Genomic DNA, 13,300 nt, shown 5'->3' with positions numbered 1-13,300 from the left:
CAGCTACAGGCAAAAGATGGAGAACCAGCTTCAGCAAAACAACGTTGGTGAAGTCTGGAGAGGCCTCAGAACCATCTCAGGCCACAAACATCAGAACTCTCTGCCTGGGAGGGATGTGAGGTGGGCAAATGAACTGAATTATTTCTTCAACAGATTTCATTCAGCCATGAGGCAGTCTCCAACATCGGCTGCAGACTCACCCACCCCCACTGCTGCTGTTCCACCTCTGACACCTCAGACACTTCACACCTCCTCTATTCACCCTGCTCACTCCTCCCCACCCCCAACAACAGCATCCAATACACACTCAACACAAGGCTCCAGCCTGTCTCTCTCAACCACCCAGGTTAGGAGGGAACTGAGGAGGATTAATGGCAAGAAGGCAGCGGGCCCAGATGGCATCAGCTCGAGGGACGTCAGGTCCTGCGCGGATCAACTGTGTGGGGTGATGGAGCACCTCTTCAACCTGAGCCTGAGGCTGGGAAGAGTCCCACAGCTCTGGAAAACCTCCTGTGTTGTACCAGTGCCAAAGACTTCACGCCCCAAGGACCTCAACAGCTACAGGCCGGTGGCTCTGACATCCCACCTGATGAAGACCCTGGAGCGGTTGGTCCTGGCTCAGCTTCGGCGCCTAACAAGCTCATCACTGGACCCACTTCAGTTTGCCTACCAGCCTGGCATTGGAGCGGATGATGCCGCCAGATCTACCTCCAGATCAACGCCAGTAAAACCAAGGAACTGGTGGTAGACTTCCGCAGGCACAAGCATTCCCCACTGCAACCACTGAACATCCAAGGTATGGACATTGAGGCTGTGGACAGCTACAGGTACCTTGGTGTTCATCTGAACAACAGACTGGACTGGACTCATAACTCAGATGCCCTCTACAGGAAAGGGCAGAGCAGGCTGTACCTGCTGCGGAGACTCAGGTCGTTTGGAGTGGAGGGCCCACTCCTGAAGACCTTCTATGACTCTGTGGTGGCCTCTGCTATCTTTTATGGCGTGGTTTGCTGGGGTGGCAGCATCTCTGCTGGGGACAGGAAGAGACTGAACAGGCTGATCCGAAGGGCCAGCTCTGTTCTAGGATGCCCTCTGGACCCAGTGGAGGTGGTGAGTGACAGGAGAATGGCGGCTAAGCTGTCATCCCTGTTGGACAACATCTCCCACCCCATGCAGGACACTCTGACAGCACTGAGCAGCTCCTTCAGTGGGAGACTGCGGCACCCACGGTGTGGGACGGAGAGATTTCGCAGGTCTTTCCTCCCCACTGCTGTCAGACTCCACAACAAAGACTTTAACTGATCAAACACACACATCCACAAATGTGCAATAATCTTTTCTGGCATCGTTGTATTTTTACTCAGTTGTATATAGCATTTGTATTTTATTTTTATCTTATTGTATATTTTATTCTACTGTATATAGTATTTTATTTTATTCTATTCTGCACAGTTGTGTACTGTATTTATTCTTATTGTATTCTAATTTTTGTTTCATAACTTTTGCACTGTCCACTTCCTGCTGTGACAAAACAAATTTCCCACATGTGGGACTAATAAAGGTTATCTTATCTTATGCTGCATTGTGCAAGAGTTGACAAACAGTGCTTCAGTTGAACATTAAGCTTATTCCTATTTGTTCCTGTTTGCAAACAATAAAAACATTTTTTTAAAAACAGTAATTTTACTAAAAGAGAATCAGTTATGCTTTTTCTTGTCTGTGCATGTTCTCAGTCATCCAGGTTATATTAGTCTTAAGTACTTTATCTGAAGGCAACTCAAGAGCTTAAGACAAGGGGTTAGTGGGTCTGCCCCCGTGGAGGTGGTCCTGAGAGTTGAGGACCCTTCCTGTGATGACCGCCTTAACTGAATACTTTGTACACTGCCTTTATCTGACAACAGAGCTCTCTGCAGGTATACAGGCTATCCTCTGACTTAGAGCGGTTTCTGAACCATAAATTCCCATAATTCAGAGAATGACAGGTTGGGGCAACGAATTTTGGGAACACATCCAAGGGGACCACCTCACTAGGGGTTTTGCTGGGTTCCAGCATCAGAAATCCTGCATTCTGAATTAGAATTGTGAGCTGGAATGCCTTCTCCGGATTTCCAAAGAGAAAGTTGGGAGAAGCCGCACCAACCCCATTTATAATCTAAGATGGCAACAGTGCAGAAAAACAGTAGTAATATGGTAAAATCCTGTAATCTGCAATGAAACTGTAGAGCACTGAGCAGACTATCCGTGGATGTGTTGCAGCTGTGTTTTTGAGCATCATTGGCTCTACCACAATTTTTCCTTGCTTTTCCGACTACAACTGTAACATGGTCTGAGAGATGTGACTCCCTGCTCCAACTTTTGTGGTAAGAGGAAGACAGCATTAAAGATACAGAATACAGAATACATATACATGTATTGTTGCATCCCTAATATATACATATACATGTCACAGTGGTGGAAGCACGTTCTAAATACCGCTGTGCTATTGAGAGCATCCTCACTGGATGCATCACCACCTGATATGGCACCCCTTACAACCGCAAAGCTATCTAGAGAGTGGTGCGGTGTGCTGAAAGGATAATTGAAGGTGAGCTTCCCTCCCTCCAGGACTTCTCCAGGAAGCAGTGCCTGAGGAAAGCGGAGAGGATCATCAAAGACTCCAGTCACCCCAGCCAACTGTTCAAACTACTTCCATCAGGTACTGCAGTATCCGGTCCCAAACCAGCAGACTGAGGCTGTGTCCCAATTCAGGGTCTGCACGCTTGAAGTACGCATTTCAAGTGTGGTTACGTCACCGCCATGCGACGACAGCTGTCCCAATTCGAAGTGTGCTTCAAATGCATACTCCAAATGCGCCGTCGATTTCCCCAAATATCAAGCGTGGTTCGGTGTACGCTTCGTGGTCCCATATATCCCACAATTCATAGCGCGGCGGTGGGTGTGGATAATTTTGCCGCGAAATACGGCAGAAGGGAGCGGCCGAAGAGGTTTTTTTTTTTTTTTTTCCAAACTTTATTGAACTTATAAAGCGAACAGTCAGTCATTCCAGTTCAGTTTGTACAGTAGACATACAACGCAAATAAGAGTAACAATATACAGTACAATGAAATAAGAAGGATAAATAAATAAAGGATAAAAAAAGAAAAAAAAGGGGGGGGAATGTGACAGACTTCATAACAACTTTGTACTTGAAAGTTGTGACAGCTCATCCGTTAAACATTTCTGAATGAATTTCAATCAATGATAAACCTTTTTTATTGGAAGTTAATTTAAGAGAGTTTAAGTAATATTCAATTTCAATCAAAGACTAATTAAATGATGGGGTTGAGTTTTGAAATTGACATTTATGTAAGTGGACTTTCCCTAATAAGATGGAGCAGCCGAAGAGTGAACTGTCAAAAGTACTGAATATGACGTCACTTATTTATGTACGAATGTTTAATAATTAAAGTCAGTCATATATCCACAAACACAACAAGCTGAAAGTCAGTGATATATATATATATATGTGTGTGTAATATATATATATATATATATATATATATATTAGGGGTGCAACGATACACAAAATTCACGGTTCGGTTCGGTTCGATACTTTGGTGTCACGGTTCGATATTTTTTCGATACAAAAAAATGTTCATGCCTTTTTAATTTGTCATTTATTAAAAATTTAAATATATATTTTAACTCAAAATTACAGTTTTTAAATTTAACCCTAACCCTTGTGCGCGTTTTTTATTTTGACAGCGAATGCGCACCTGCGGACCACTTATGTGCAGCCCTGGTTATTTAGCTCGTCATATTGCAGCCACAGAAATTCTTTTGTCCATGAAACCATAAAGCTGCACTTTCTTTTTGCCTTATAGTCTCATTTGTCATAACTTCTCCGTTTTGTGGTAAGCTTTTCTTTGGCTGTCACTTTTTCACCCCGACCTGTCTTATTTGGCTCAGCAGAACTAAAATATATATACTGCTACTTTTACACACGGACTCACATAAGCTCAGCGATTCTCTGCGCGATCGACCTCTCACATGTTTAAGCTTGCTGCGGGAGATTTCACTTGTCATGTTTGCATAGTAAGCTAACGATTAATAAGACGATGTCAGAGGAATTGGTGCACAAATTATCATCACTCACAGATCAGTGCTGTCATTGCAAAGTGAAAGCAAAAAAACAAGCGCAAATTCAAACGCGATTTCAATATGTCACATATTGACAGTGGCTCACCGATGCCAATGACATAATTACCCAGCTATATTTCTGAAAGAATGCAAAAGCATTGACATATATTTTTCCTACAATAGCCCGACGGGCAGGGCAGAGAGATTTTTGTAGCCCGACTGGAAAGATCGCTAGCTCCGGGACGTCGGGCTAGCGATTTTGCAAGCCCTGTATCTGATCTCATCTTTGGAAAAGAGAGTTTATTACAGAGAAATGTCTCTTTCCAAAATAAAAGCTATACTATCCGCTTCTTCTGGGCTATATTCTCAGCAGCATAAGGAGAATCACGTGCTAACAGCTGTCTAAATGACTCGGCTAAAGTTAGTAGCATGCTTGTTGTTTTTGTCTTTGCACTAGGATGATGTCAGCGTAAATGTGCAGTCATATTCGTTGTGTTCCCACTAGTGCTTTCAGGTTAATCTCGTTGAAATGACCTTAACGCCACAACACGGCAAATCTCCGTTAACGAGCTACCGCCGATTGCCCCGTGCATGGGGCTAGACGGCCAACACGTTAACGAGCTAACTGCGCTAACACACTAGTTCACACCAATGTAATTAAGCATTGCATGGCACATCCAACATACTGTTTTACTTTAGTCCATGACTCGCTTACCTTCAGGGTCATACGTCACATGAAAACCAAAATAATTCCAAACGCCAGATCTGAATGAGGGTGGGGGAGGTCCATCTTGCAAGGAGAGCTTAACTTCTGTCTCGCTAGCTTGCCCTGCGCTCTTCCTCCTGACTATGCTGTCTGTGTTGAGCGCTCAGTGGATCTGCGCTCGACAGTGCAGCCTAGGCGGAGTAGTCGAACGCAGATTCACTGAGCGCTCAACACAGACAGCATCGTCAGAAGGAAAGTTGATAAAATAAATTACAAATGTTGTATTGTTCGATACATATGCGTACCGAACCGAAAGCACTGTATCGAACGGTTCAATATCGATACGAATATCGTTGCACCCCTAATATATATATATATATATATATATATATATATATATATATATATATATATATCATAATAATCTGACAATACTATAATATTGGCCATATTATATTTACATTACCACAGTGAGATGACTTTAGTCTCATGAACAACATTAACTAATTGTTATTTACTAACTAATCTTAAATGACTGTTCAGCACAGAAATGAAGCCCAACAATTTTGTTTTACAGTCTCGTGGTCTCAGCCTCAGATACTCAACTAATCAAAGTGATGTCATGACAAAAATATATGACCAACAAAACATTTTTCTCCTTCATTTCTGTCAAACAATGCTGTATGTAACGTGTCTCGCGGTTAGTATCATGGTTGCTAGGCAACCTGAACAGCGCAACGAAGCATATACCGTCCCATTTCACAAGCCTCTCACTTCTGCACTTCTCGTACTTTTAGTACGCACCGTACGTAGTACGCGTAGTGCGCGTACTTCAAGCGTGCAGACCCTGAATTGGAACACAGCCTGAGACAGCTTTTTCCATCAGGCCATCAGATTGCTAAACACTTCATAGACACCTCACCTTCACTTATCGGAATGTCAACATTATGCACTCCATACTGTACATAAATGCCATTTCTTTTGCACAATATCCAACTGCTAACCTCTGTATATTTTATTTATTTTATTTTATATATATGTATACACACACACATATATGATTTGGTATACATATTAAGTAATGCGCATGCATTCTCATATTTGTACATATATTTATTATAATTCTCATATTGCTATTCTTATATTTTGCTTTGTTATTATGTTTCTTGTATTTTGCACACCTCGGTTGCTTGTGAAGCTTGCACACAAGAATTTCACTCACATGTGCTGTACCAGTGTACCAGCACACATGATGTGACAATAAAAGTGATTTTAGTCTTTTTTCCCCCCAAACAGTCTATGATTTCAAATAAAGAGGTCAGCAAGTACAAGTTACAAGCAACCGCTGCTAGCTCAATTCTCAAGCTTCAGGTTGCTCTAAACGTTTGTTTTTTTATATTCTTGGTTTGAGATGATGTCAGTGACAGCAGATATCCTCAATATGGCCATCTCTGGCACACAGTGGGAGATGTAAGCACAAAACCCCCGCCTACCTGCTGTTCAAATCTTTTCTTTACAAGCACTAGCCAATAAGAGGAATGCTGGCTTGAAAAGGAGGGGGATGGGAGGTGAAAGGTCTTGTTCCACAAGCGCTGAGCTGAGGGGTTCCACCCAGGCTCATAAAGATGATTTTGAACAGTGAATCATAAAAACTCTGAGTCCAAGAATAAAATTTAGGAGTTGGACATGAGCTCTGAGTTAATGAAATGGGTCCAGTTAAAGATGTCTGAGATGTCATACACTTTGGATTCCAGCCAATCATTTTACCTTTGTAAGCGTAGTAGGTGCATGGGCCCAGGTACATACGTTCTTTTAGAGCAGAGCTACAGATTAAAAACGCCCAAGGCCAAGCGGTCAAAAGTCTGGCTGTACTTCACAGCAAAAGATGCAAACTCAACAGCCTGCAACAAGTGCTTTAAGCTGATACTGTGCAAAGAAGGTAACACCTCGAATCTGATGAAACACCTGGCGACGCGTAGCGTTTTTTTAAAAGCAATGCACCGTATTTGATAGCTTGCTGCGAAACCTCACATCGAGCACATCTACTGCAGGTGGGTTGCCTGTTATCGGACCCTGAGTTAGCAACATCCCCCAAAACTCCGAAGAGGAGAGTCCTGGCCCCTAGCCCTGCCAGTGTAGCAGAAATGATGACGGATGATGATGGCAGCAGCAGCAGCCGTTCTTCTCTGGGTCAGTAGCTTAATGTTGTTCGTGTGTAATTTACGTTGAGTAGGCTAACCACGTTATTAAAATAATGCACGTAAGGTGAACTAGCAAACACCGTCGTAGTTACACGCGGCTGTCTTCTTGTTTGATGGCAAATACTCCCTTCACCCTGGCCAAAAAGGCTAAAATGACCAAAGAAAAAGTGGAAAACAGTTAAACGAGAGGTTTTTGGACAAAGTTGGTGTTTTGTTTTTTCCCCCCCATTGTTTAAGCACTGCTTCCAGCCAAGAGTGATACCATAAATCCCCTATAGCTGCAGAAAAGGCTAACATTGTTCTCTTTTTACAAAAAAACAGCTAAACATGAGAGGTTTTTGGACAAAGTTTGTGTTCTTCATTCTTTAAGCACCGGTTCGAGCACCGTTTAAGCACCGGCACTGTTTCAAAAGTACCGGTTTGGTACTGGTATCGGATAAAACCTAAACGATACCCATCCTTAGTCCCGTCGCAGTGTGGACACTCAAAAACGCAGACTTTCTAAAATGATGACGCATTTTAGTCATGTGATGCAGTCATGTGACCAATTAAACAAAGATAGCAGTTGTTTTGATTGCTCTCAATTTTGACAGCCCTAAAAAAGATTAATATCACTTTGTACATGGTCCGGATAGCTTTTCTTCAATTCTTTAACTCTCAATCGCTTTTGCGCAAGCGCAGGACTGGAACGTAAGCGTTTTCAACTCTGTGAAAACGACTGAAAACGCTAGTGTGGACGCGGAGCGCTTTCAGACGAAAAAGCCATTTTCAAATCTATCCGGGCTAGTGTGGATGTAGCCTAAATTGCTCCACTCCTATAGGTCTGAACGTCAGTGTGAATGGTTGCTTTGTGATTGGATTCTTCAACATATAGTGAAGTCCTGACAATTGTGAATTTCTAAACAGTGATGTCATGAAACTCCTACATCTGAACCATAGGGAAGCTGGTTCTCAAATTTGTTTCTACACAGCATTCAAATTCCGGAAACAGCTGTTTCGATGCTGAAAAACCCATGTAGGCTTACTTTTCCCCCCACACACATAAAGGTTGATTGGGATCTCATAATTTCTCTAACAATTTCTCATCTATAAACACAAAATTGATAATAGCATTGCTATATAAAAAGTGTTATCTTTACTATGGCAAGAATCAGAAATCTCTAAATGCAGCTGAGTCCTTATCTGATGAATAAATTGTGCAAATTTTAGGGTTAAAAAACCTTGTATTTCTACTTCTTGAAGTCCAACTATCAACTTAACATGGGTTTCTTCCCAATTTAAAAGATGAGGTCAAAAACGTTTGTAATTACACTTACTTGTCAGATGATGACACTATAACAGGTAGCCTTGGATTCAGGTAAGGTCTAAAATGGATTAGTGTTAAGAGTCAGGATTTATCAAGTAGAAAATGCATTTAAATTACTTTCACTCAATTTTCTTCTTCTTAAAGCTTTTCTGCACCTCTAAACACATGCTATTTGGAATACCTGATTTTCACTACACGATTATTGCGACAACACATTGCAGTATCTGTGGAAAATTTGAACTTTTTTAAAAGTGTGCCTTGTGCCTTGTGCTTTACGCTGGGAAGAGGGGGGAGGGGCGGTAGTTACACTCAGTAGCACAGGAACAGAGCCGGAGAGAAAGAGAGCCAGGGACAACAACGTCACATTAGAAAGGTATAGTAATCATCAGTGTTGGGACTAACGCGTTATTAAGTAACGCGTTACAGTAACTGATAGGTTTGTAGCTTGAACCTATTCGCTGGAACGTTGAAGGCAATATAATTACACAGCAAGCAAGACACGAAGTAGGCAAAGTTCTTCTTGTTACTCATGCATGAGGGAGACCTGCCTGGAGCCAAGTGTCGTTCCACCACTTGACCTCCATCAGACTCTCAGCCAGGTTCCCCATAGCACTCCTTTTATTGTGGTTACATGAACATGCATAGGGTCATTAACATATGACGTCTACATACAAACAAAGAGTACCTTGCCTGTGTGTGTGTGTGTGTGTGTGTGTGTGTGTGTGTGTGTGTGTGTGTGTGTGTGTGTGTGGTCCTGCTGATCAAAGGCTCATATAACATGAAAGCACAAAAGGTACATCCTTGGTCAGGAAGAGGGTAGTCTCCCCCTCACCCTAGATGGTTCACCCTAGATAACACGGTGAGGAAGTCCAGCAGTTCATCTAAACAAAAAGCACTTAGACTAGAACAGACGTAGCTACGTTAATCCTACTGTAAAACAATAAGACAAGGTACGACCTCTCTCGTGCTCCCAGAGTGCTCTCTAATGCACACAAAGTTTGCAGACTATCAAGGATCAAACCTCTACCAATCTACAACTAATTATAAAACTCTAAGCATATATAAGTAGATATTTCTAAGCATAAATGACAATCAACAATACAAAACCTAACAGTAACTACGTTATTATTGTGGTAACGAGCACAGTAACTAGTTATTATGCCAAAACCGGGAACGCGTTACTCGTTACTGGGATTTAGATAGGCTCGTTATTCGTTACTTCATGTGGTGGCTATCGCGGAGCTTCCACAGATTCAATAACATTAGCAAGTGGTGGAGGCCAGCAGGTGGATGAAGGAAAAGGGAGCCAAGAGGAGAGACCCGAAGCGGCCGCTGGTCCGAGAGTGTCAGGTGAACTGAACTTCAGGTAAGAAGTTATAACCTGCAGTCCATCTGGGTCAGATATAAACCAAGTTTAGGTGGAGTTTATTTTCGTTATGCTGACTTTTTCGTACTGCGTGCTAGCTAGCATGACGGAGTTTCTATACAGCTGGGTGGGTGCTATGTTACTGATGTTGAACTTTATTTTGTTCATAAGGTTAATTATTAGAGTTGCCAAGCATCCAGTAAAAAACGGAATCGTCTCGTATTCAGAGAAAATATTACGCGTTTCGTATTGAGGTGAAAAAGAACATTTTGTCCCGGACTTCAGCTACAATGAAAAAGACACAAAGCTGGAGTTATTCTGTGTTTACGCTGCACAGCTGCCTCTTCTTCTCTCATCCTCTCACCCTCCCTCTCCTGTTTCTACTTCAATCATGAAACTGATCAATGATCAGCTGATCGGCTTTTCTCTCTTGTTTATTTGTCGCTCACTTTGCGCCAGAAAGAGGAAACCAGCGGATGTCGCGGTTGTCACGGTTTGCCAGGGCAAGCCGTGTGGAGTTGGAGAAAGGACCCAAAAGGCGGCAGCTCTGGTGCAGGTGAGTATTTATTTACAGGAGTGGGTACAAACAGCAATGGTGGGTGAACATGAAACCGGAAACCTAAACTGGGTAAACTAACAACACAAACCAGAAACGAAGATGCAGGGAGATCCGAGGAAATACACATGGAGAGATGCAGGGAGACCGAGGGGAAACAACACAGACGAACCAGCAACTAACCACGAAAACAACAGCAGCACTTTTAAGCTTGATCAGCTGTTGTTAGAATTTATTTAATATTAATTTCTAGTATCAGCTGATGTTTGCTGGAGCCACAGCTGTAAACCTGCTGGTCATGATATCGGTTTGAATATGTGATGAGAGGGAAACATGAAGATGAAACCAGGAGATGTCCTTCCTGAATCATCAGAGCTGTGATGGAGAAACAGACTTACCTTTTAGTTAACATGAATGAGTTGAAGGGAAGTTATGAACTGTTTCTGAGAGACAAATAACACCAGGATCCTTTTCTAAGTAGCTGACAGCTGGTAACTGTGCAGGGGCGGGTCTAGCAAAGTGTTGCCAGGGGTCCATGTAGGGCATTAAAAGGAAAAGGGGGGCACAAGAAAATACTTTCTTATTCTCATTTAAAATGTCTCACTTTTAAAAAAATAATTATCTGAGTCTTGCAACAAACAATTGATAGATTGATACATATATACCATCAGAACAGTGTACATCACTGTCACAACAGCGTTTATTTTCATTCAAAGGCTTTATGATTTTTCCTATAATGGTGGGCCGGTCTCTAGTCAAAATGCCCGGGACGATTTTTTTGTCCCAGTCCAGCTCTGTATGCAGCTCATCTGCAGTCTGGTGTTGCCTACATCTTCCTATTCAGAAGGCAGAATTTCCGAGTTCTGAGTACAATCAAAAGCACCATGACTGCAGTTTTTGTGTTGGATGTAAAAAGCAGGCTAGGATAGAATCAGGTGTGGGATTTCTCTCGTGGAAATGTGCACATTATTTTTTCCTTTCTATTGGTAGGTGGCACAGTGCACTTGTGGCATGTAAGCAAGCTAGAAGACTGGCAATCTTGCTGGGTATCCAGTTACGGAAGCAACACATTAACAAGAGAATTCTGAGTAAAACCAAAGTTACTTTCCCTAGTAACTAGTTACTCTGAAAGTAACGAGTAACTTGAAGTAACTGAGTTACTTTTGATAGAAGTAACTAGTAATGTAACTAAGTTACTAATTTAAAGTAACTTACCCAACACTGGTAATCATCCACAACTATTTTCAGTTGCAGATGATAAAGGATTCAGAAAGTTTATTCATGCAGGTCCATATGACAGAGAATATGCATGTTCTTTTTGTTTTCATATTATAATTTATATTTAATTGTGTTGTGGTTTGCAGTGTTTTGTGTTGTTTCACTTTAAATTTGTAAAAGGAAAAAGCTGAAAATTTAAATAGTTAAAAGTTGAAATGTAAATAGTTGATTTTTGTATTATATGATTTATTTATTACATTTTATGTGGAGTGAATAAATAAAAGTATATTTACGGTGGCCCCTACAGACAAAGCACATACAAACTTCAAATCGCGTACGAACTCTGAAGCACGTACAAACTCCAAAACACATAAAAACACGTACAAACTCCAAAACACGTAAAAACACGTACAAACTCCAAAACACGTAAAAACTCAGAAGCACATAAAAACTCAAAACACGTACAAAACAGAAGTGCTCCAGGATGCTAGGGGCAGTGTTGAGCTTTTGTTACATAGAGGCAGTGTTGCCAACTTAGCAACTTTGTCGCTATATTTAGTGAGTTTTCAGACCCCCTTAGCGACTTTTTTCCTAAAAAGCGACTAGTGACAAATCTGGCGACTTTTTCTGGTGTTATTGGAGACTTATTTATGACGACTTTTTGACGTGAAAGGGCGTGTTGCTCTTACTCTCAAAAAGCAGCGGTGCTGCCGTGGGCACCTCACCCGTGCTAAAGTGCTCACGGGCGGAGGATAGTCCTCCCCCAGCTGCAGGAGATGTTCACACCTATGCGTCCAAACTGCAAATGAACCACACATGAGCGAAGCCGCTGCTCCCGCACTGACTGTAACGCAGTCAGTTCTTCTTTTACTGTTATGCTGTTTTGTGGATCACAAGGTTTAAAACTACTTATAAACACACACACATAACGTAACTCCACTAGAGTGCCTATTTCGAGTCACTTTTGCCGGTCGAAGCCCGGATAAAGGAGCAGGGTTGGAATTGTGACATTAAAAAACAATAATTGCTAAAAGAAATTTAATTTGTAGTTCTAAATAAATTCTAAATGCATTTAGGACGTTTTTTTGCTCACTTTATGTCTCTTCCACGATGTTATTTCTCTCTCCAACAGCGTAGGTTACAATTATATTAGCATGACCAATTATGCAAATTAGGTGATGACATCATTTAGCGACTTCTAGCGACTTTTAGGACAGCCAATAGCGATTTTCCCTACTGAGGAGTTGGCAACACTGCATAGAGGCTACACAAGCCAGCAAGTACCAACGACCGGATTTGGTGTGTGGTAATAACAGGTAAATTAACTTTTTTTTTTAAATTATTTGACTATATATGAATGCTTGTGTATAAATACTAGGGGTGCAACGATATTCGTATCGATATTGAACCGTTCGATACAGTGCTTTCGGTTCGGTACGCATATGTATCGAACAATACAAAATTTTTAATTTATTTTATCAACTTTCCTTCTGACGATGCTGTCTGTGTTGAGCGCTCAGTGAATCTGCACTCGACAGTGCAGCCTAGGCGGAGCAGTCGAGTGCAGATTCACTGAGCGCAGGGCAAGCTGCACTCGACAGTGCAGCCTAGGCGGAGTAGTCGAGTGCAGATTCACTGAGCGCAGGGCAAGCTAGCGAGACAGAAGTTAAGTATGGGCAGAAATCTGTGCCATCAGAAACTGAATTTGAATAAGTTAAATTTGAATTTGAATTGCTCAGACTGAATCTGAATTGTAACTTGAATAAATGCTTTTGAAAACCGAATTTGAATTAGTCTAATTTGAAATTGAATTTATGGTTTGAAAATG

The sequence above is a fragment of the Rhamphochromis longiceps genome, linkage group LG6 (assembly GCF_057381845.1).
Source record: "Rhamphochromis longiceps isolate RC_006_pf linkage group LG6, R_longiceps_female_GT1.1, whole genome shotgun sequence".
Classification (NCBI taxonomy): Eukaryota; Metazoa; Chordata; class Actinopteri; order Cichliformes; family Cichlidae; genus Rhamphochromis; species Rhamphochromis longiceps.
The sequence above is the reverse complement of the archived record's forward strand: the minus strand, read 5'-3'. Positions refer to the sequence as shown.